A 23737-nucleotide genomic window follows, 5' to 3' on the forward strand; every position below is an offset into this window, starting at 1 on the left:
TTATGCAACTAATTCAAGCATGTAAATATATGTTAACTTACCAAATGTTCACAATGGAACTTCTTTCTATACAAGAGGTAGGATTTTTGTCTTTCTTATTTACTGACGTATTCTAACACACCAAGAAAAGTCCCTGACAGTTAATGGATTTTCAATAATCTTTCATTGAATTAATGAAAACAAATACATAAACAAAATTGAATCTATTATCTATCTATCTATCAATCTTCAATGACCCACTGTTCTTTATTCATCTTGTATAACATAGGATAAAAGAGAATCAAACGTTCTGAAGAAAGAATATCATTTATAATATTCCTTTCTTATTATCTTCAGCAGTAAATCTTTAAAGTTGGTGTTTAGTTTTGGTATTCAAAATCATATTGCAGTATCATAAATCTTTCCCAAGTCTTTCAATTTCATCAATAACATAGTCAACATCAGTTTGTCCTGTGGCAGGATTAGAAAAGACCATTCGAAAAAAATTTACTTTGTCCCCATAAGGCTGGTAGTTTAGCATGGCTGTGCCTTCCTCTATCATTTGTGCTTTAATCTTTGGAGCAGTCTGTGTATAAATGCAAATATCATTAAAAGGAAATTTTACAAGTAAATACTGTTCCACATCCTAGATGGCTACCTAACTATCATTAGCTTGAAGTAAATTGCAGGCAATTTAAAACTGTCAGGGATAATTTTTAAGAAGCAGCTTAGTACAGAGAAAAGGCAGCACGTTCTATATTCATACTGTAGCTCTTGTTACTCCATGATTCACAATTACCAAACTCACAAAATAATGCAAGTATGCTAGAATACATTAAAGAAGGTTGTGTGACATTTTATTTATATGGCAATTCAAGTAGAAGTATCTGGGAGAGGTAAAATGAAATAGAAAATGGAAAAGCAGTAGTATCTTTTGGTATTCTAACTTCTGCTCTTTGAATCATTACAATACATCTTGAGTTTTTCTACAAGGTCACTGTTTTGCAGCAAAACATAGTTTCTTTGTAAATTTTACAGAGACAAATTCTATCTGTTTATCTTGCACAGCTCCTAAAACAATACCATGCACGTGACATTAGATCACATTACGCCCTTGGGTTATTATTATAAGACAAAGTGGTACTGAGGCTCGGAGAGGAAGAGGAGGGTATTCTGTAACTATTGAATGTGTTCCTCTTCTCGAAACTTCTACTCCTGCACAGTTTACCTTTAAAATGCTACAGATGCTCTCCATTACTTAACTTTCCCATAAGTTTTTATATATGGCAGGGCATATACATATATATATATATATATATATATGCTTATATAGTCATTATATGGTCAGACATTTCATTTAATGTCCTTCTTTAATATTTTAATTAATCAACATGACCATAAAATAAAAGGTATTAGTTATTGCCTGCAATATTATTAAAAACTGCTTTATATTTCCCCTTTGCCCTCCATCCAGGAGCATGCGCAGATCTCTGAGAGGGACGGCTCTCTGGTGAGTGTGTGTATCTCCAGGAAATAGCTCGCTCTCTGTAAACGTGTACTCCGCTAACTCTCAGCTGGTAGTAATTACCCTAGTAAAAGGTAACACTTACATGTTAAGAAAAAAAATTAAGAGCTTCACTCAATACTTGCCTCAAACCACAAAATATTTAAACAAGGGGTATTATCAAAAAGCAAAACAAAACCAAAAAAATTCTCTATTTTCTCTTAAGACTTACAAGCCCAGTGAAATTTTCTGATGACATAAAAAGTTGATGCCCTTAAACACTGATATCAGATAGTTTATGTTCAACTTCTCCTAGGGCGGATCACATTGCCTAAGATGAGTAGTTGTGATGTTGGTCAACTCAAAAGTGGTGGTGATACTATTATAAAATGTATGTATATAATGCATGCTTAAGATAGGTTAAAAACTTACAGTAAATGTATAGCTAAATAACATGTAATAGTGGCAATTCTCTTTATTTTAATATACATTCTTAGGGTAAAGATTAAATCTTCTCATTGCTATGACATTTATTTGGATTTTTTTCAGTATTGATCACTGATCTGTAATAAAATCTCTCCTAGATTCTTGCTCAGATGACCTTATGATAAATATTTCAAATGTGATAATTCTTCTCCAAGTATATCTTCTGTTGCTCATAAAAATTGTAATTATTTCTATTCTTATCTTCTCCCCACTAAGCCTTCTAGCTTAGAACTCAGATTCTGTCTTATTCATTTTATACCTCTAAATCCTCTGGAACATATGGCAAGCATTAACTGATGAATGAATTAACCAAAGGGTAAAAAACTCAGTAGATTGAATATTAGCATTCAAAAAATATTTTTCAATTATATAAAGGATGACTAGATTAATTTGCAAAATGACTGGTGGGTTGAGATTTCACTTGGTTCCATACAAATATTTTTAAAAAATGGCTTAAGACCACATTACCGCCTTCCACTAACCAATCAAACTAACCCAGACACATTATTTCAAAGGCAATATTAAAATGATAAATACCACACCATACACACAAACTTACCTTTTGCAGTTCTTGATCTCTTCCAAACTTTTTGGGATATGTTTAAGTCCAGAAGCAGACATTGGTGAACTCAGGCTAAATCAAATATTAAAAGTTTAGGGCTTCCCTGGTGGCACAGTGGTTGAGAGTCCACCTGCCGATGCAGGGGACACGGGTTCGTGCCCCAGTCCGGGAATATCCCACATGCCACAGAGCGGCTGGGCCCGTGAGCCATGGCCGCTGAGCCTGCGCGTCCAGAGCCTGTGCTCCGCAACGGGAGAGGTCACAACGGTGAGAGGCCTGCGTACCGCAAAAAAAAAAAAAAAAAAAATTAAAATTTTACAAGTATTCTTAAAGTTTTACCTAATTCTTTAGTAATTTTATAAGTATCCTTAAAGCCCTACCTAATTCCTTAATTATCCCAGAAGTATTTAACTTTTAATATATTTTAAAATAGTTTTTGAGGATCTAATACATGTATCAGGCACCAAATACAGAGATAAAGGAAATGGTGTCCTCACAGAGTGCCCAGTCTTCAGCCATCCATCCCATGCCCATTCCTCAAAATATATTAAATATTTTAATGGCAGTGCCAATTTTATATTTGAGTAAGGTCATTCAGGACAATCAATTAGGGGAGAGAACAATTGAGGGGAGGAGAATATTAGTTAATAGAATGTTATAGTAATTCAGGAGAGAATGGAGAGGACTTCACTGAAGCAGTGGCCACGGGTACAGATAGAAGAGTTTAAATTTCCCAAATCTTCAAAAGATAGAATTGATCTTTGCTAGGTCTTCAAGATGAATTCAAGGTTCTGGCTTCAGTGACTAGATGTCTTTTATATAGATAAAGGGGTATAAGAGAACTTTACTTAAATCAGTTTATGAAAGCTCATTTCAGAGAGGCAGATAAATGATCAGAGAATGTACAGTATTAAAAACAAACAGATTTCTTTACTTCTAGTTTCCACTTAAGACTGAGCGAGACTAACCAAAAATAGAAATAATACAATCAGAGGGAGACAATGTAGAAAAAAGACCAAGCACCTTTGTTTCCTAATAGTTACTCTTACTAGCATGACTTAAAGCATGCCATTGGGTTGGCTGACTGGGCCTTGCAGAGGAAGATGGATAGAATACTAGCAAAACTCTCCATTTTTTCATTAATATCTACTTAGTACTTTAATAATGATTAACCAAGGATTATCATATAATTTAAAGCCCACTTTTTCTTATGTCATCTACTATCCAGAAACCCAACTGCATTCTCTAACATACAAGAAAAAAACTAGGAACAATTAAATTACTCTTAATTCAGTGCCATCAAAATCAGAAAAGCAATTATAACCAAAGAGTTTCATCTCAAAAATTTAAAAATTGAGTATAATCATCAAATTAATCTTTTGGACCCTCGGCCTGTAAGAAAGAGAACTCAAATGGAAAAGTTTTTAAAACCGAAATGTTTTGCATTTAGATAAAATATTTAAAATAATTTTTACATATAACTTTTAAATTATCTCAAAGTATTGGATAGGTAACATATTCAAGTAAAAAAAATACTCAGCAAAGGGCTTCCCTGGTGGCGCAGTGGTTGAGAGTCCACCTGCCGATGCAGGGGACACGGGTTCGTGACCCGGTCCGGGAAGATCCCACATGCCGCGGAGCGGCTGGGCCCGTGAGCCATGGCCGCTGAGCCTGCGCGTCCGGAGCCTGTGCTCCGCAACGGGAGAGGCCACAGCAGTGAGAGGCCCGTGTACCGCAAAACAAAACAAAACAAAAACTCAGCAAAGAAAGTATAGATACTTTAAACTCACTCTCACAAAAAAAGCCCACTAATCGAGTCCTTACCTTTGCATCAAATACTAGCTTAAAGTTATCTTTTCTCTTTAAAACTTTATAAAAGTATTTTGCAAGTTCCATATATCTGTTGATCTGTGCCTCAAAGCCATAGGTTCCCTGTAGTTAAAAAAAATCAAAAGCTTCATTCAAGTAAGTACCTTTAAATTACACTGAAGAAGTTCCTGAAATGTATTAAATTTATTTAAATGTACTTATTTAAATAAATGTGATTAGTATCTTACTAACAGTAGGTATTATATATTCTCACTGCATTCTTATTTCTATCCCCTCAACCTGCTTTTACTCCCTACTGTCTGTGGAACTTGAGGCAAGTTACTCAGCCTTTCTAAGTTTGGTTGCCTAGATCTACAAATGTTTGATAAATATTTTGACATGAATTTTTTATCTGTCTAGTATGCAGAGCAAATTTTTAAAATAAGAAATATGACAAATAAAGCCCTTGGCATACTGGCTGGCATAGTGCATCTTAAAACTGACAATTGTTGAGCTTCAGCAGTATATCAGGTATGTAGTTTAGTGCTTTGTACTCTTAGTTTAATTTACTCTTAGAAGAATCCTATAAAGTGGATAATGGAGGCACAGAAAAATCGACCAATCTGTCTCCACTCACCGTCTTTCCCTTGGTGATTTCCACTTGTCTCATGGCTCTAAGCAGTATATACAGGTTGATGACTCTCCCACTTTCATTTCCGTCTGAGACCTCATCTCTGAACCTCAGTCTCCTGCTTCACATAACTAATAAACGTCTCAAAATCAATGTCCAAAAGTGAACTCCTGACCTGTCTGCACCAACTTGTTTCTCCCAGTCTTCCCAATCTCAGTAATACATCAGTTTTATCCTTTAGTTGCTAAGGCCCAAAACATCAAAGTTTTCTTATCCTTGACCCTCTTTCTTTTTCTCACTCCCCACATCTAATATTTTGGAAAATTCCACAGGATTTACCTTTAAAACGTAATGAGAATCTAATATATCTTAACCTATTCACTGCCACTATGCTGGCCCAATCACTGTCCACTGCATTACTGAAATTGCTTCCTAACTGGTCTCTTTGCTTCTGTCCATACGTTCCATGTATGTCCATGCTGAGGGTATGTGTTCATAGTTACTCTAGGCTTGTGTAGTGTAGAGCCTTGACAGCCATATGAGGTGGTACTTCAGTGTCTTCTCAATACTTAAGCCTTTGTGATCAGAGCTGGCTTCATGAGCACACAACCTGTGCAGTCACACAGGGCCCACATTCAGAAGGGCTTCAGGCTTAACGTAATGCTCTGCTGTCGCTGTCCTGAAATTCTTTAAAATTTTATTTTGGACTTGTGTTTTGAAAGTGAAGTCCAGTGGGACAATGGATTATGCCTATGAGCTAAGGAGATACAGACAACATATATGTCTGCCACTCCTTGCCTCCCCAGGCACACATAGCCTTTGCATTGCACAATGAGCAGGGGATTCCACTGGTCCTACCATATGTGGCAACTCAGTGACAATGCAAATAGCACGAGGTAAGGATGCTACACCTACAACTAAGTAAGCGGGGATGCTCGGAGCCCCCAAGAGGCTACACTTTCTGTTTAAATCAGAACTTGTTTTCAACAGAGACCAAAGGCAATGGAGTTCTAAGAAAGAGTAATGACGGAGGAACCCTTTCATTTTCTTTCTTACATTATTTCCTCATATGAACAGCTCATTCCATGTTAGCCACATTGATCTCCTTGTTGTGTCTTAGATGCAACAGGTGTGCTTCAGTCTCTAAGATTTTAAATTGAGATTCCCTCTTGCTACACAGCTAACTATTAGCGTGATCTCCTCTTCACTTTCTTCAGATTTTTGCACAAATGTAACCTTCTTATTGACAATTACCATACTATTTAAAATTATAAATACTTAACCCTAGCACGCAACTTTTTATCCTTTTTCAAAGCCTTATTTTTCTCCACAAGAAATATATATGAATCAAAATGTGTAAAAAGCTTTGATTGTATGAACATTTGGTCAGATGCTCCCAACTTTCACAATTTTGTAAAAATATTGGTTTGGAGAAGGCATTACTAGTCTTTGAAATGCTTAAGAATAGACATGATTAAATAGCAGTGGACTAATATTTTGAGCTAACCACTTTATCATTTGATATTTTTCTTTGAGGGCAGTCTGGTTCAGGGAGAAGCTGTAAGTAATTAGAGGAAGAAAAAATTGCAGAAAAGTTAATAGAAATTATTGATTAGAATATTCCTACTCTGAATTCTGAAGAAATGGGGCTAAATATCATTGAAATACTTGGCATAGAGTTTATTACTCTTCAGCAATTTTCCACATAGAGCTTTTGGTGGCATTCAATGCATACTAAATTGGCAATGAAAAGTATCAGGATATGCATCCTCCTCGTGAATGTATCTTTAAGTTTCTTGAAAAAAATCTACAAAGATTGAATAGTAAAGACAACGGCACTTCTATTCTGAACTTAATTGGACTCTGTTAGCCCAGGTCCTCCAAACGGCAGACACCAAGATGAGATTAAAGGTGCAAGGACTTCATTAGTGAAGTACCTGTGTGAAAGACAGTGGGAAGGAGCCAGTCAGACTGGGAGAGCTTTCAGACTGTGCATAAGTCTGACCCTAAGTGAAGGAAACAGGTGGGGAAAGGTGGGGAAGAAGCGTCCTGGAGTATGATGAAATCTAAGTAAAATTTAGAAAGGCCCTTGGGAACTCTTCACACCAACTCAGCTATCAAGAGAGTCTCCTGTCTCTCAGGAATGGGAATGCCTTAGAATCCCTGCCGTGCTCAATCAGTGATTGACTGGGAGAAAACTCTGGAAAGCACAGCCTCAGGGCAAATGCAGTTATGAATTTAAGAGAAGCAGATGGGCTCTTGGACAATTAAGCTCCCTATAGCACTCTCCTGGCCAAACACAGTCATTTTATGAATATAAAACCAGTCCAACCCATGTAGAAAATCCAACCAAAAAGAAGCTTTTGCATTCGATTTGCTTCTGCATAATAATCGATGTTTGTAGAATCTTACATTACTATATGATTTTCTTCTTACTTACTTTTGTAACCTATCACAGTATTTTAGGTAACTAATTTTATTTTTAAGAAATATGAATTTCATTAAAGGTGGCTCCTCATCCTACTATCAATGAAGTATTCATTCTGTAATTATAGCAAATGAGAAAAACTATGAAATCTTTCATTTCTATCTCTGGACTTCATTCTTAATGCCCATTATTTTGTGAAGAGTACTGATGGAGACTCACATAGCAGATGTTTAAATATTTACTAGTTATAAATCATGCTACAAACTTGCAAGTCGACTCCTCCCATTCAAGCCCATCATGGGTATTTACCTGAACCTGATTTCTTGTATATAAAAATGTTCTATAATATAAAAGAATTCCCATTTCACGGTACGCTGAATTTTTTTTCCTATTCCCAGGACTGGCCCTACTTATATAACATCTGTTTATACACCATTTTTATGAAGCAGTCTCCATATGCAAAAGATGATGGGCCTGCTTTTCATCACTACCCAGGTGAGTTTTGGCATTCCCATGGTGCTATGAATTGTATTAAGAAAGACAATATGAATTTGTGGAAAAAAATATATTTTGGATTTAGGTGAGTTGTCACCTTTGCTCCTTAGATGTAGTTCTCTTCATCCACTAGCAAGTTAATTTCTTTACCTATTTAACAGATATAACCAGCACAACTGTTGGGAAACATAAGCTAAATAACATACGTAAAGCTTCCTAGCCTAATACATGTTCAATGAATGGTAGATCCATTACTATTGAATGAATGTATTCATTATTTCAATGCCTCATTATCAAAAGAATTTAAGGTGAGTTACCAATGTCGATACACTATTCAAAGTGGTTTTTTTAATGCTTGTTTTGAACTAGGTGATTATAAGGTTAGGAAAAAGCAGTTGATGAAAGAGATAAATTTAGAAGAGAAAATGCTGCCAATATATTATATACTAACCAATATATTAATGCCAATATATTATAGACTAACCAATATATTATTGCAAATATATTATAGACTAACCAAAGTAGGATCATGAATTTGCCTCTGTGATTCATGTTACAGAACGTATTTTTCTATTAGTGTTTTGTACTAGGAATTCCATATCTACCAAATAAAAATCTAACCAGCTCTAACTGCCTCTGATACTGACATCTGAGAGAGTCCCTTAGGGTCCATGGGTGGGTAATGTAATGGAGAGGACCAGGTCCCCAATATATTAAAGATGTTGTTAGTTCATGGCAAAGCTTTCATCTGAACAGAACCTAATGCCCATCTTCCTATAGAGTACTAGGAAGAAGGTGATAGGAATAGCTTCCTAAAAGCATGTCAATTATTTAAATTAAATTTTAAATAAGGGACAGTTAAAAATTATAAATAAGGGGCAGAATGAGGGTGTAGACATGTCCTGCTGTTGTCATAGTGTTTGGAGAGACAATATATGCTGCTCTTGGGCTTACCTGGTGGCGCAGTGGTTGAGAGTCCGCCTGCCGATGCAGGGGACACAGGGTCGTGCCCCGGTCCGGGAGGATCCCACATTCCACAGAGCGGCTGGGCCCGTGAGCCATGGCTGCTGAGCCTGTGCGTCCGGAGCCTGTGCTCCGCAATGGGAGAAGCCACAACAGTGACAGGCCCGCGTACCGCAAAAAAAAAAAGAAACGAAATTGAGTTATTTTTAGTGAGGTGGATGGACCTAGAGTCTATCATACAGAGTGAAGTAAGTCAGAAAGAGAAAAACAAATACCGTATGCTAACACATCTATATGGAATCTAAGAAAAAAAAAAAAAAAGGTCATGAAGTACCTAGGGGTGAGACAGGAATAAAGACACAGATCTACTAGACTAGAGCATGGACTTGAGGATGTGGGGAGGGGGAAGGGTAAGTGGTGACAAAGTGAGAGAGTGGCATGGACATATATACACTACCAAACGTAAGGTAGATAGCTAATGGGAAGCAGCCGCATAGCACAGGGAGATCAGCTAGGTGGTTTGTGACCACCTAGAGGGGAGGGATAGGGAGGGTGGGAGGGAGGGAATGCAAGAGGGAAGAGATATGGGAACATATGTATATGTATAGCTGATTCACTTTGTTATACAGCAGAAACTAACACACCATTGTAAAGCAATTATAGTCCAATAAAGATGTTAAATAAATAAATAAATTCACATCCTTTCTCTGAAAACCTTGCCAACAGGTGGGTGTCAAAATACAGATTTTTTTATAATAAGTAGTTTAGTCCATATATAGACGATAATGCAGCATTTCATTGGGGTCTGGGGCTGTATGTCATAATCAAATTCATTAACATTTCTATAGTGAAGTATGAATATCTACATTAAGTGGGTACATAGAGTCAATATGAGCCTCACAACAGGTCAGGATTGGTTTTGTCACCTGATGAACTGCAAAAAAATTAATTGTTCAGAATGTCTTTAAATTTTAAAATTGTAAATAAGGGACTGTAAACCTATAATCCTTCAATTCTTGCTTAATTGGTGATAATTTATAAGGGAATAAAGAGGGAATTGTAATAGATAAGTTGGAGAGTATAGCAGAGGTTAGAGATCACAAAGCTCATACATGTTAGAGCAAAGATTTGAAAATGAATGAGATTAACCTCAGGTCCATCTTCCCTGCTAAATGACACTGGTCATAGATGAAGGACTACCTAAAAGCTGAAAGATATTGAGGGGAAACAATTCCAATCAGAGATGATGAAAACTTGCACTATGACAGAGAAGGCAGATTCAAAGAAATAAGAAGAGTTAAATATCTTAATTAGATTTTTTAAAGAGCAATTCAAACTTGCCCTAAGAAAGCAGTTAGTATTTGAATGGGAAAAAATAATTGCAATATTTTAACTTAAATAAAAGGACTATATCATAAAATAAAAAGATCAAAAGGGAAGGATCAGTTTTCTTCAACAGGGCAAATGGTGCTGCACTACGTTAATTCAATGAGGCCACAATTAGTTTGGTTTTGAACATTCACAATGAAGCTAATCATTACCAAGACATCCATTATGTCCCTACTTGAAAATAGAAATTATTTACTTTTTCCCCAGTCAGGATAGCAGAGCACTGAAGGGGGATACCCATGAGTTTATGTGGATTTCAGGTCACAGAGTTGGCCCTAGGTGACAAAACAGCCCCAGTTAGTGCTCACCGTCTAATGAAAGAAAATAGAAGCATAAATAGGTTCTTTCGCTTGCACAAGCAATGGCCCAGGTCTCACCTTTCAATGCCACTGAGTTTATAGGAGTGGTTTCTGGACAGCAACAATCCACCTCCCCAAGCTGCCTGTAACAGATACAAAGGATTTGTGTTCCTATTTCTTTTTTTTTTTTTTTTGCGGTACGCGGGCCTCTCACTGTTGTGGCCTCTCCCGTTGTGGAGCACAGGCTCCGGACGCGCAGGCTCAGTGGCCATGGCCCACGGCCCAGCCGCTTCGCGGCACGTGGGATCCTCCCGGACCGGGGCACGAACCCGTGTCCCCTGCATCGGCAGGCGGACTCTCAACCACTGCGCCACAAGGGAAGCCCTCTATTTCTTTTTACATAGCACTGCATGCTTTTTCCTATGTTAATTTTATTTCAAAAGTTGATGAAGATTTAATTGTTATTCAAGATAATTATAAACTTGGCTATAATTATCCTACTTAGAAGAACAATGCATTTAAAAATTTCGTCCTATTAGTTTTCATTGTCTATTCATGACATAGTAAAGTTTTTTTCTAATTAATTCAAAGAGATACCTTCTGTGTAATTTCCAGAGACAGAAATTTTTAAAAGTTGGAATCAGATTTGGCAATACTACAGAAAAATTAAAATATCTACCGTATTATATAACTTTAAATTTGTCCAAAGCCAAAGACATTTTTGCCCAAAGTCACTGTACCAAACTAATAGCATCAAAACTTTTGATTTCCATAATAGCTATTAATTAAGAAACGTATATTAGAGTAATGGGCTAAGTCCTTTTGATTTAAAATTGTTTTAACTATTTCTTTAAACTGATTTTCTAAATTGTTGGTTGAATATTAATAGAGGTTTAGACTTTTTTTAAACACTAGATACATTTGTAGCTCATTCCATGATAGTGTATTAAGTCTAATTTAAGATAATTTATGCAAATAAGACTATTCTTTCTTGATATTTATTCTTTATAAAAATTAGGGTTACAGAAATTTTTGTCTTGCCTGCAATGTCAATTAAAAAATTTTAAGGACTATTCATAGGATACATCTTTTTAAAAAGGTGAACCATGATCCAGACTCAAGGACGTGACTTACATCCACATGCATCCAGAGTTTGTGCATCTCACAAATATCTGCGATGTCGTGGAGTGGGTCGCAGGCCCCGAACACTGTGCTGCCAGCTGTGGCAGTGACACAAAAAGGAGTTTGGCCCTGGTGATGACAAAAGCTGCATCATTCTTACAATCCCATGAAGTCCACTCCTATGCTAATATTGTTACTTAACCGTTACACTTCTGGACATCAGGAAGCTGGATAACTTTGACTAAGGGCATTAAGTACTTAAAAATTTCAAATACTCAAAGGTACCTACAGTAATGGAAAAAGTAGCTTAACCATAAGATGAACTAATACCACTACCTCTGAGTCTCATTTATTGTTATTTCTCTCTGAATTTATTTTCAGAAAATCATACCACAACAATAGAGCTGACCAAACCCCTTTATTAGTAAATATCCTGATAACTTTTCTTTTGATAGTTAACAGAAACAAAATTATCAGGAAATACTACAATGTTAATTATTTCACTTCAGTTTTAGAAGAAATTTCCTACATTTAGGGATTATTTTATTTCCTTTAGCAATTATCAATTGTTTTCCACTAACAAAAATAGGTGAAGAGGGCTTCCCTGGTGGCGCAGTGGTTGAGAGTCCGCCTGCCGATGCAGGGGACACGGGTTCGTGCCCCGGTCCGGGAAGATCCCACATGCCGCGGAGCGGCTGGGCCCGTGAGCCATGGCCGCTGAGCCTGCGCGTCCAGAGCCTGTGCTCCGCAACGGGAGAGGCCACAACAGTGAGAGGCCCGCAAACCGCAAAAAAAAAAAAAAAAAAAAAAGGTGAAGAAAATTAAGATGCATTTGTGTGTTAAATATGGAACTTCAGAACATACCTTCCTTTTAGCTTGTAATATATTTTTCTCCAACTCAGCTGGAATCATCTTTCCCCTTAAAAATGCAAATACACATTGATTTCTTATCAGTGAATAAACAAACCAATTCTACCAATTAGAAGAATACATAATATTCAAGATTAAAAAATTAGTTTTTATTGTCTCCCAAAGGTATTTATAGGTGTAAAAACAACTATTAAGTAAATGTTTGATTGTCTAAAACCAATGTTAAATATCGTGTTATTTGAGTTAAAGAATGCTTAATTTACTATTCAATCATCTTAAAATCAGCATTACTTACAAATCAGAAGATTCTGATTTTTCTAAGAAAGATACAGATGATTCTTTCCTTTTTCTTTCTTTCTTTCTTTCTTCCTTTCTTTCTTTCTTTCTTTCTTTCTTTCTTTCCCTCCCTCCCTCCCTCCCTCCCTCCCTCCCTCCCTCCCTTCCTTCCTTTCTTTCTTTCATCTACCTAATTATTAACCTTTAATTATAAAGACTTCTTAGTATCAAGGTAGAAAAATCAAGTATCCAAATTGGGGGAGTGGGGGAAGAACATGACACAAATTCAGGTGGCCTCACATTTCTTCACAGAGAATTTCTGGGAAAAAAACCCAAAAGCCAATATTCTCCTACTCCATCCAGTTTTCAGACTAAAATCCTGTCTATTGATGATTCAGACGAAACATTTAAAAGTCAGGAACAAGATAAGGATGCTCACTACCATCAATATTATAGTATTTTTTTCTGAAGAAATACCTATTAGCTAGCTAGATGATTATAATGATGATGATAGATAGATAAAAAGAAGAGGAGAAAAAAACCCTAATTTGAGTACATATGGTTGTATACCTGGAAGTCCTAACATTGTTTATTGAAAAACTCTTGAAAATGATAAGAATGTTGAGCAAATGGGTGGTTACAAAAATTAGGTTCCTATTTTTTAAAACTAATTGTTCTGAATAAACATAGAACATATCCTATTCATAGCAGTAAAAAAGATATAAAGTATCTGGGGGAGGGATTCTCAGGAAATGTTCAGGATTTATATAAAGAAAACCAAATGACTTGAGATAAGTATTGAATTATAAACATAAAACATATTTGCAAAATATTTTATATTCATATATTTTATATTTCAAAACTTTTCAATATATAAATATTTTTTTACAAGCCAATAAATAATAAACCACCAATAAAATATGGGCAAAAAACATGAACAGACAGATCATGGTAATACACAATTGGCTGGTCCATATATTGGCTATACATTGTCCCAAGTAACTAAACGTCACCTTTGTCTATCAGAATTTTCAAGTATAGAAGTATTGATAATATTCAGGCTTCACAAGGTAGATAAGAGTATCAATTAACTGAAAAATGTTTGAAGGGCAAATAAAAATCTTTATGAAATTGTAAGTGTAGACATTCTTTGAACCAATAATTCAACCTCTAGAGATTCACATGAGAAATATTAAAACACAGACACTCAAATATATTTATATAATTATATTCATTTAAGCATTGTTCTTAAATACTAAAATCTAGGTGAAAACCCTTTTAAATAAGATATGTGAAATTATGTTAGTTATAAAATGGAAAACTCCAAAGTAATTAAAAAAGAATAAGGAAGGTCTGTATAAATTCATGGGATAAGATTCCTAAGATATATTCTAGAGCCAAAAAAAATAAAAGAATAAGTTGCAGATTATAACACAGAATTTGATATGCATAAATGTATAAATACATTTGATATGCATCAAAATGATCTCCCAGAATATATGTATTTGTAATGTAGTTTAGTTATGAAAAGTAGGATTCAAGACAAATGGAAATATACTTTCACTCTGTAGATTTCTAATGCAGTTGAATTTTTCATCTCTAAACATCATTATATTGCTAACTGGATCTACTTAAAACAAGGAACGGATATGTGACAGTCTCACTGATTTAGGACTATACTTAGTAAAGAAGTCTTAACAGTAGGATAGGATACCTTGGTGCTTGTTTCATAATTACTTCTAGTTAAAATTATTGAAACTAATATGGGAGAGTATTCTTGCTAAAAATTGGGATAATAGAAAAATGGGATTTTAATCTTCATACCAAGCATGATAATAAAAAATTTTGAGAATGTATTAAGGACGTACCTTTCATCACATTTTGCTTCAATTACATTATCAGTTCCCATACCGAGGATTGCTGCAGCTTTTTTTTACTGAATATTGACCCTTGGGCAAAAATGAAAACAAGAAAGGTATTAATTCTCCCGCCTTAAATCATCACTTACACTAGTGCATCACTCACACTAGGGCTTATACGCATAGCTTTGCATGGGTTTGTGCATGGATACACACACACACACACACGCACGCACGCACACGCAAGTAGAGTTCTTAAGGCATAGTTCCAGACCCTTATCATTACATTTGTTGAGATGAAGAAGGTTGTAGTACCTCTTTCCAGGAGGCACTGTCACAGAACACGACTCTTTAAATGCAGGAGTTTGAATATTCTCGTTCTCTGTATATACATGAATCGTGTCATTTATAAATTTAGTGACAATATCCTCCAGGTAAATCCTTACATGTTATGGACAGGTTTAAGTCTTGAATTTCCAATTTTTTTTAAAGAGTGAGGCCTGAAGAAATGAATCAATTCTTACTCTGCTTGCAGTTTTTAATGTTGACTTTGACATCAACTTTGATTTCTTGCCTTCTAGGTGACTACTATCTCCTTGTAGCATTTGCATAATGTAAACAGTATCAGTAAGATGGAGGTGACAGCTCAAAGATAAACTTGGCCTGGGTTATTTTTAGCTGCCCGGAAAAGACCAGATATATGAGAGAAACAAGTAGAGAAATTTAAAATCCTAACCATATATTTTCATTTCAATGGAGAATGCATAGATGAAATAGGAAATGTTCTTTTTTAATCTGTATTGTGGAATTTCAGCTTATTTGCTCATTATATTTAAAAAGTATATGTGAAATGATGAAAATGACATTTGTAAACAAGCATCTTCAATTGTATTAAGTTTTATAGTAAATTACATTAAATATGCAGCAGTGGTCTCTAATTTGATAATATACATTTATATAATGCCAATTTGAGTTTGGCAAAGGAAAGACATTGCAAACATGGGGACATTTTAAAGAAAACCCTGTGTTTCCAAGTACTTTTAGATAGAATTCGCAAGCTGGGACTACAATTACACTTTAAGATTATAACTGTTACCATGGTAGAAAAGAAAAAAGTGATCGGATTTATTAGAGGGATGAATTGATTTTTTAAAAATACGTATTGTTACTAGGCACAGGGTTGGAACATTAAAACTAAAGGAGACCTCAATGGATATATTGTCAGTATCAGAAACATCTGGCTGAGGACCTATAAAAACAAAGCTTTCTTGTCAACCGACTCTTACAGTCCTAACTGGAAAAAGAAAACATTAAACACATTCTCGTTCTTTTAATTCAACTTTAAAGTGAACCATTATATCTTTGAATTTTCTGTCTTGCTTTTTTTATGGTATAGGTAGCAAAATGTTTTATATTTATAATCACATTTTTTCTGTTAGTTTCTCCTATGTTGAAATAAAATTTTAATACTGACTTATCTGTACTGCTAATCTATAGAGTCTATACCAACTGGAAAGTTGTTTTTCCCCTTTCCAATATTAATCCATAGATCCAGACAGATTACTGAATATATTTAATGGAAAAATGAAGCTAATAGTCTCAGTCTTTCAATTACTTTATCAGTGTATCTTAGAAGACTCTTAAAAGTTGGAAAAATCTAAACTTTATACTTACTTGTTCAGAAACAAACAATACAATGCATGGAAGTGCTGTCATGCCTTTTGTTTTTATCTCTGGATATTGCCTATAACGAGCTACTAATACACCATAGAGGTTTGATATACTCCCACCTATGGAAGAGAAATCGTGACTGTTAATCTAGTTTCCAAAATCAGAAATGTGGATTGAAATCATGACAATTTGAGAGTTTTCTGAAACTAAAATTGTGCCAAATCACTGATGTCATTTTTAAAGTAGCCTTCCTTGAAAGTGTTAAGAGAAAGCTCAAACAACACAATTCACAACTTTAAGATTTCTAAAAACTTTCTTTATAATTATAACCAACACAACGGCTTATGAACATTTATCTCTGGAAAACAGTCATATTAGTTGAAATACATTTTGAGTGTCTCCTGATATTTCTTCTCGCTCATAAACATTTTTCTTACCAGATGAAAATATTCCATCTGCTTCTGTTTCTCTCCAGCCAGTAATTTCACACATTTTCTTAAGAAGAATTGTTTCCATGACAGTACATACTGGAGCTATTTCATAGGTAAACCTATAATATAGAAATTCTACTGTGAATTATATTACATGGAAGAGGATAAATAAAAGCATGTGCTAGATGAGATTCTACACACTTCTGTATGCTATAATAGACTGTGCAAGAAATGGTTACGTTTTATATGTTCTGACTGGTCCCTTCCAGATCTAGAGTGCGTTAGTTCTACAAAGGAAGTATCAAGGTTTCCATGGTTTTGTGAGGTAGCTGGGAATTTCATTTTCCACCAAAAGGAATTTGAAAGTAGCTCCGTCCCCTCAGCACACACACAACACTGTTTGGGACAGAAAATGTCCAGTTATCAAGAAAATATTTACACATTGCCTAGGGGACAAGTTAGAAAGACAGATATCTAGAGCTACAGACAATATCTTGCAGAACCTGAAAGAGCCTTTTCTAAAAACTGATTGATAAACGTTTTTCACCTAAAGACTGTACTGTGAGCAAACACACCCCCAAAAAAGGCTAAATACGGTTATGTTTTCAATAACAGCTTGAAGCAAGCAGACGTTACAGGAACCACATGGGCCCCATGGAAAAGAATTCAGAGAGCACTGTTACGGGTACTCTCCTCTGAGTCTCCCTGTGAAATTAGCTCCAGAGAAAGAAGCTGGGATTTAAAAGAAGGCTCTAAGCTTTTCTCTATATGTATCCTATGCAATAAACAGTGATGCATGTGCAGTGAGCTCTGAAATCAAAAAATGGGTTCAGTTGTTCTCAAGAAATCCTTTTATTTGTTCTTAAAAAAATTGTAAAGATCTCTCTAAGTGTAATTATATATGATGCCGGTATCAGGGACCACGTATGTGCCACTTCAGATGTCCTCAGCTTTCTCTGTCTCTAAGGCCTTTGGATGTTATTCAGGCCCAGCCACCACTGTGACCACTTTAACTCAGACTCACCCACAACCCAATGGAGAGTCGCCTCCCACCCACACTTGCAGTCTCTGACCTTCAGCCCCAGGGTCTTCCTTTTGCCCTTAGTATCACAAGTCATGGAATCAGCTGGTAATGCCAAGAATGCCCAGTTATTATGTGTGGGGAACTTAACATCCCATCGTGCAGTCCTTCGGCTGTAAGAGACCTGGTTGAGAATAAATTTGTTCCCCTTGCTCCCTCCAGAGGGACTGATCTTAGAAGCAGTCACTTACAGGGGGCCATATATCCCAGGAGATCATGCACTCACCTCTGTTTATACTAAGTGGTAGCCAGGTCTAAAATGCCCTTCATGTTACCCTCTGCCCTGTCCTGACTCCCTTCATTTCCCCCAATCCTGCTCCTCTGCAGGGCATGCCCTAATAAAGTGTTAATCTATAAACTCTGGCCCCAGGCTCTGCACAAAAACACAGATTAAGAAAATCCATTACCTATTAGAATTAGGCTTCTAGTTCCAAGAAGAACAAAGTTTACATAGCAAGCCTACGGATGTCCATTTCAATGAGGCTCATTTCTGCCAGTGTTCTGTCAATTTCAGCTTCTACACACATTACATTTTTGATCCTACTTCAATTCCATGGAGTAGACATTATTATTTTCAGACAACGGAGACCCAATAAATGGTAGAATTAGGACTTAAATTTGGTTCTCGTTAATTCCATCTCGCATGCTTTTCCATTATCTCAGATTATGGTAGGAGATACCCATGGAGCTATCCAATGGAGATATCCACTCATTAAAATGAGAAAAATTCAAAGGTAAAGAACCCTCTCTTAAATCCTTTGTCTTTGCATCTTCCATGTATTCTTTCCACTATTTCTCTGTTTAAACCAAGAATCTATATTTTCTTCACACAAAAAATGATTAAGTTTCATAATAATGGGATTCCAAATAATGAAGCAAGATTTATAAAATGATTTTTGTGTGATAATTTATATAACATATAAAGTGCATCATATAGTCTCAAAAGATATGTTTTTTAAAGTATTACTCTATGCATGTTTAAATAAAGGGCCATAATCAAGCAATAAAAATTAAAACTAGCAGTAAACTGTGCAGGTTATTTTTACATGCATTTACCATCTATAAATCCCTGTGCATCATTAAAATCCCAATGACAACTAAACAGTTAAAATAAACCACAGTCTTCCCACATAGCAGTCACTTCTCATAAATGTTTAGTTCTTGGTTTTAAAGTTTAAATTTCTACCACCTTTCTCTTTTGATAGCTAGTTAAATTATATTAACATCTGACACAGACTGATCCTTTCAATTTCATATCTAATCATTTCCCTATCCCTTTAACCTTGAAATATATTGCCCTAAAATTAATTGTACTTCAAAACGTTGCAGCAGTGTATCTAATTTTCTTATAACTGTAAGTTTTGCTGTGGCAAAGTTCAAAATTTGTAAGGAATCACATTGGAGTTCAATTTAACTTTCCTTTAATAGTTTACTTTCTTCACCTTCAAGCAGATTGAAGTTCTAATTTATATTCAGGAAACTTTTCACATACTTGTCTGTGTCTTTTTTCGACTACGTGCTCTGGGCTGTTTTGGGTAGTGTTGAAATGATTCCAATCCTGGAGCTGGGCTCCCAATCTGCACACTAATAACTCAGACTAAAAAACTGAACTTTACTACTTACCAGGAAATTCATATCCTGAGATTTTCTAGAGAGAGACTGTCCAGAGGACCAGTCAAAATGTCACTCAGGGAACAGGAACCATCTTCTTTGCATTTCTCTCGGGGTATCAACTATTTGTTTCTGATATAGCAAACATCCTATCCAGCAAAATGTAACTTCCGCAACTGACATCTTCACTCTTGCTTGTGTGTCTAATAGTCTCACATTCCTTAGACCCAGAAGGATACTGACATGTTGGTATTTGCAGTGGCTGTCAACCATTCCCCTGCAAGTCCAATCACATCTAGCCCACTGGAGAGCTGGTTAAAATAGCATGGATGTCCTAGAAAAAAAGACAAAATTGCAAATGGGTCAAAGTAAAAACACAAAATTGCAAATGGGTCAAAGTAAAAACACAAGGCTAAAAAGTAGTTAAATTTTATAGCAGTTTCTCAGTGAACAGGTATTATGGATCAAGCACACTTTACTTACTTCATTCAGTAAGTATTCCTGAGCAATTATCATATGCAGGGACAATGCTGGGTATTGGGATCCAGTGGGCATACAAGGTGGACATAGCTGCTACCATGGGGATCTCACTGACTGGTGGAAGAAAAAGACAATAATCAAGTAATGACACAAATGTGTTTAATTACAGTAAAAATCACTACAAAGGAAAGGATCAGGATGTTATAAGACCATTCCTAGGGCATCCACAGCAGTCAGGGGAGCAGAAGAGGCAATCTCCAGAGAAGGCTTCTTGGAGGAGGTGATCTTTCAGGGACAATTTGGTTGGTTTCCAAACAGTGGAGGAGGATTATTATGAGCACAAGGAACAGCTATGAGAAGGCACTGAATTGAGAAGGGGCTTGAATGCCAATGCCAGAGTGAGGAGCCCACCTAAAGCAGACCAAGGATGCGGGGTGTAAAGCTACCTCAGTGAATGGGGGATCAACCACCTAAAAGGTAAAACAATTTTCCCTCCGAAGTTCCTTATCCATTTTTTGATTAAAACATCAAGTCCCTAGAGATTATCATACTAAGCAAAGTAACTCAAAGAAAGGCAAATACCATATGCTATCACCTATATGTGGAATCTAAAATATGACACAAATGAACTTATCTATGAAACAGAAACAGGCTCACAGACACGGAGAACAGACTTGTGGTTGCCAAGGGGGAGGGGGGTGGGGGGAGGGATGGAGTGGGAGTTTGGGCTTAGCAGGTGCAAACTATTATATATAGAATGGATAAACAACAAGACCTATTGTATAGCACCGAAAACAATATCCAATATCCTGTAATAAACCATAATGGAAAATAATTTTTAAAAAGCACCAAAAAAAGATAAATAATTTCAACTAGGTTCTGAAGAACCTAGGGGCAGGACAGGAATAAAGACGCAGATGTAGAGAATGGACTTGAGGACACGGGGAGGGGGAAGGGTAAGCTGGGACGAAGTTGAGAGAGTGGCATGGACATATATACACTACCAAATGTAAAACAGATAGCTAGTGGGAAGCAGCCACATAGCACAGGGAGATCAGCTCGGTGCTTTGTGACCACTTAGAGGGGTGGGATAGGGAGGGTGGGAGAGAGACGCAAGAGGGAGGAGAAATGGGGATAAATGTATATGTATAGTTACTCACTTTGTTGTACAGCAGAAACTAACACACCATTGTAAAGCAATTATAGTCCAATAAAGATGTGAAAAAATAAAAATAAAAAAACACCAAAAATAGATAATTTCAACTATGAAAAAAACCAGGTCCCTCGTAAAATGATGTTTTGAAATTTTATATTAAGAAAGGATCACCAAACATTACTTGTCAAACTGAACAATCTATATTCAGCTCAGTTTAAATTAATCTTCCCCTCCTTAGCTCCAAAACGGATTGTTCTTTGCACTGGTTTTACACTATATCTTAAAGATGATGTGCATGATAGCTCTTTTTGAATCTCTTTTTTGCCTCTAGAGCCTGTTCAAATATCGTTTGCTCCTGGAAGTATCATTGCTTTAAGAGATTAAGAATCAAGTTACAACGATATTAATTTATTCAGAAAACACTTTCTAAAATGTAGGCTGTATATATAAATTATACATATATCTAATTTTAGCACTCTATGTTTTATTGATGTATAGAGACAATAAATTAAGCATCAATAATGAATATTATCAAATAAAACAAAAAAATGAAAAAGGTAAATAAAAATTTTATGTTATTTGCCATTGAGATATAACTCTCCAAATCAAAATCATTTTTTTACTTTTCTCTGTTAATTAATAAGCAATTCATATATGACAATACCAATTTAAAATAAACCAAATGTTTTAAATAAAAATGAATAAAATTGGAGTATTTTTCAACACAAATGTAAACTCAAAGCTATTCATCCAGTTCAGTTCAGACACACAAATTTGAAAATCACCTGTTTTAACACCATATTTTAAGGTATCTGTGCAGTAACCAAGCAACTGCTCCAGAGACTCAGGATGGTCAGATGGCTATTAAGTCAAACCCATCCAAACCTTCAAGCAGTTGATGAGGATGATGAAAAGTCCAATATTTTACTCTTAACATCAAAAGTTTTCTCGATGTAGTGCAGAAGAATATTTACCACTTGTAGCAGAAAACATTTTGTTAAATCTTTGCCATCCTTGGATGGCAACAAATCTAGAGAAAAAAAAAAAGAGAGATAAACAGCAGGGTCAGTAACTAAAGAGCCAAAGAAAATCACCATGAGACTGAGTTTTGATCATTAAATATTAAAGATATTAAAAGGCCATGTCAAATAGCAAATGAAGCAGCATTTGTCCAAATCCAACAAGTAATCTTCATTCAAAGTCCCACTGGATAACAGTTTTCACCAAAAAATAGACCATTTTAGATTAACATCATTGGACAGAAGAATTGTCCCTTCAAGTTCTCCTAGATGGACCTTATTTGTCTTGTCAAAAACTGAGCTGGTAAGTGTACTTTTAAAAGTAAGCTGAAGAATCAGATCTTAAGGAAATCATAATTGCTTCAATAAATATATAGATGACATAGAATTTTGTAAAAAGAAAACAAATAACATTTGTTAATGGCATCCATACCTGAAGCGTAAGCATTTGATAAATTAGTCATTAAATTCTCAGTGTGAGCTTCTTTTTTTGCATCTTTGTCAGCTGATTGAAATGGATAGACAGATTTTTTTCTCATGTTTCCTATCTAAGTTGAGAAAGAAAGTTATTTGTGATTATTAAAACATGCTGATAATATGTATTTACTGCTTTTATCTGTAATCAAATGTATGCCTCCAAAAAATTCATAACATTAGCAATTTTATTTACACATGATCTCTGGTGGAGAGGTGTAAACTGGAGAGAAGCGTTAGCTCTACTGAAGTTACGTAAGGCTCTTTAGTTTCCTATCAGTTTAGTGTAGAGGATTAGTAATTTAGTAATTAAGACCTATCATGTTTAACTATAACAATGCCTACTATATAAGATCCTGAGGTGCCTTGCATACATATTAGCATTTAACTATAAATTCTACTACATACTAAGAGTCCTAAGTGCTGTACACACATTTTAATCCTTATAAAGAGATTTTTCCCAGTATGCACATAAACAGATTTAAAGAAGTTAAGAAATAATAATAATTAACACTTGTTGAGCACATACTATGGCCCAGGAACTGTTCTAAGTATCTCACATGTATTATTCTATTCAATCCTTATAGCATAGGCTTATGATGTAGATAACTATTATTATTAACAAAGATAGCTTTATATATGGTGGAACTAGAATTTATAGACAGGTATTTGAATCGAAACGCCATTAAGTTATCTATCCTCTTTAAAAATTAATATTTGAAAATAGTAAGTCTTGAGGTCTTCTTCAATAAAAGTATTTAACCAGATATCCAATCAAGCAAGTAATTCGTTGTTAAGCATCATTTTATGTTCTGGGCAATGTATGGGAAAAAAGAAAGTACAAACTATAATGTATAAAATCAACTTGTTTACCTATAGCTATATAGAAAAAACACAAAGTAATCAGAAAATGATGTATGGCTAAATTTTGTAGTTTGGATTTTATAAGCTTAGTAGTATTGTTTCCAGTTCTAATGGATCTTTCTTAAAGTAAAATAAGCTATTGCCCTATATAATCCAGGCTACATTTGTTAAAACTGTAGCAAGATTAATTTGGTTTAATTTTTAAGCATTGCTACAACAATTAACAATTGATAAAACATAAGCATTTTAAATGTTTATGTATGACAGATAAAAGTGTT

At 35.4% G+C, this 23737-nt stretch overlaps 1 pseudogene; it reads right to left on the bottom strand.

Moving 5' to 3' along the window:
• Positions 1-391: 391 nt before the first annotated feature.
• On the bottom strand, positions 392-22660 carry LOC137204218 (glutamate decarboxylase 1-like; annotated as a pseudogene).
• Positions 22661-23737: the final 1077 nt, after the last annotated feature.

This window comes from Pseudorca crassidens, chromosome 12 (assembly GCF_039906515.1).
Source record: "Pseudorca crassidens isolate mPseCra1 chromosome 12, mPseCra1.hap1, whole genome shotgun sequence".
NCBI classification, from domain to species: domain Eukaryota; kingdom Metazoa; phylum Chordata; class Mammalia; order Artiodactyla; family Delphinidae; genus Pseudorca; species Pseudorca crassidens.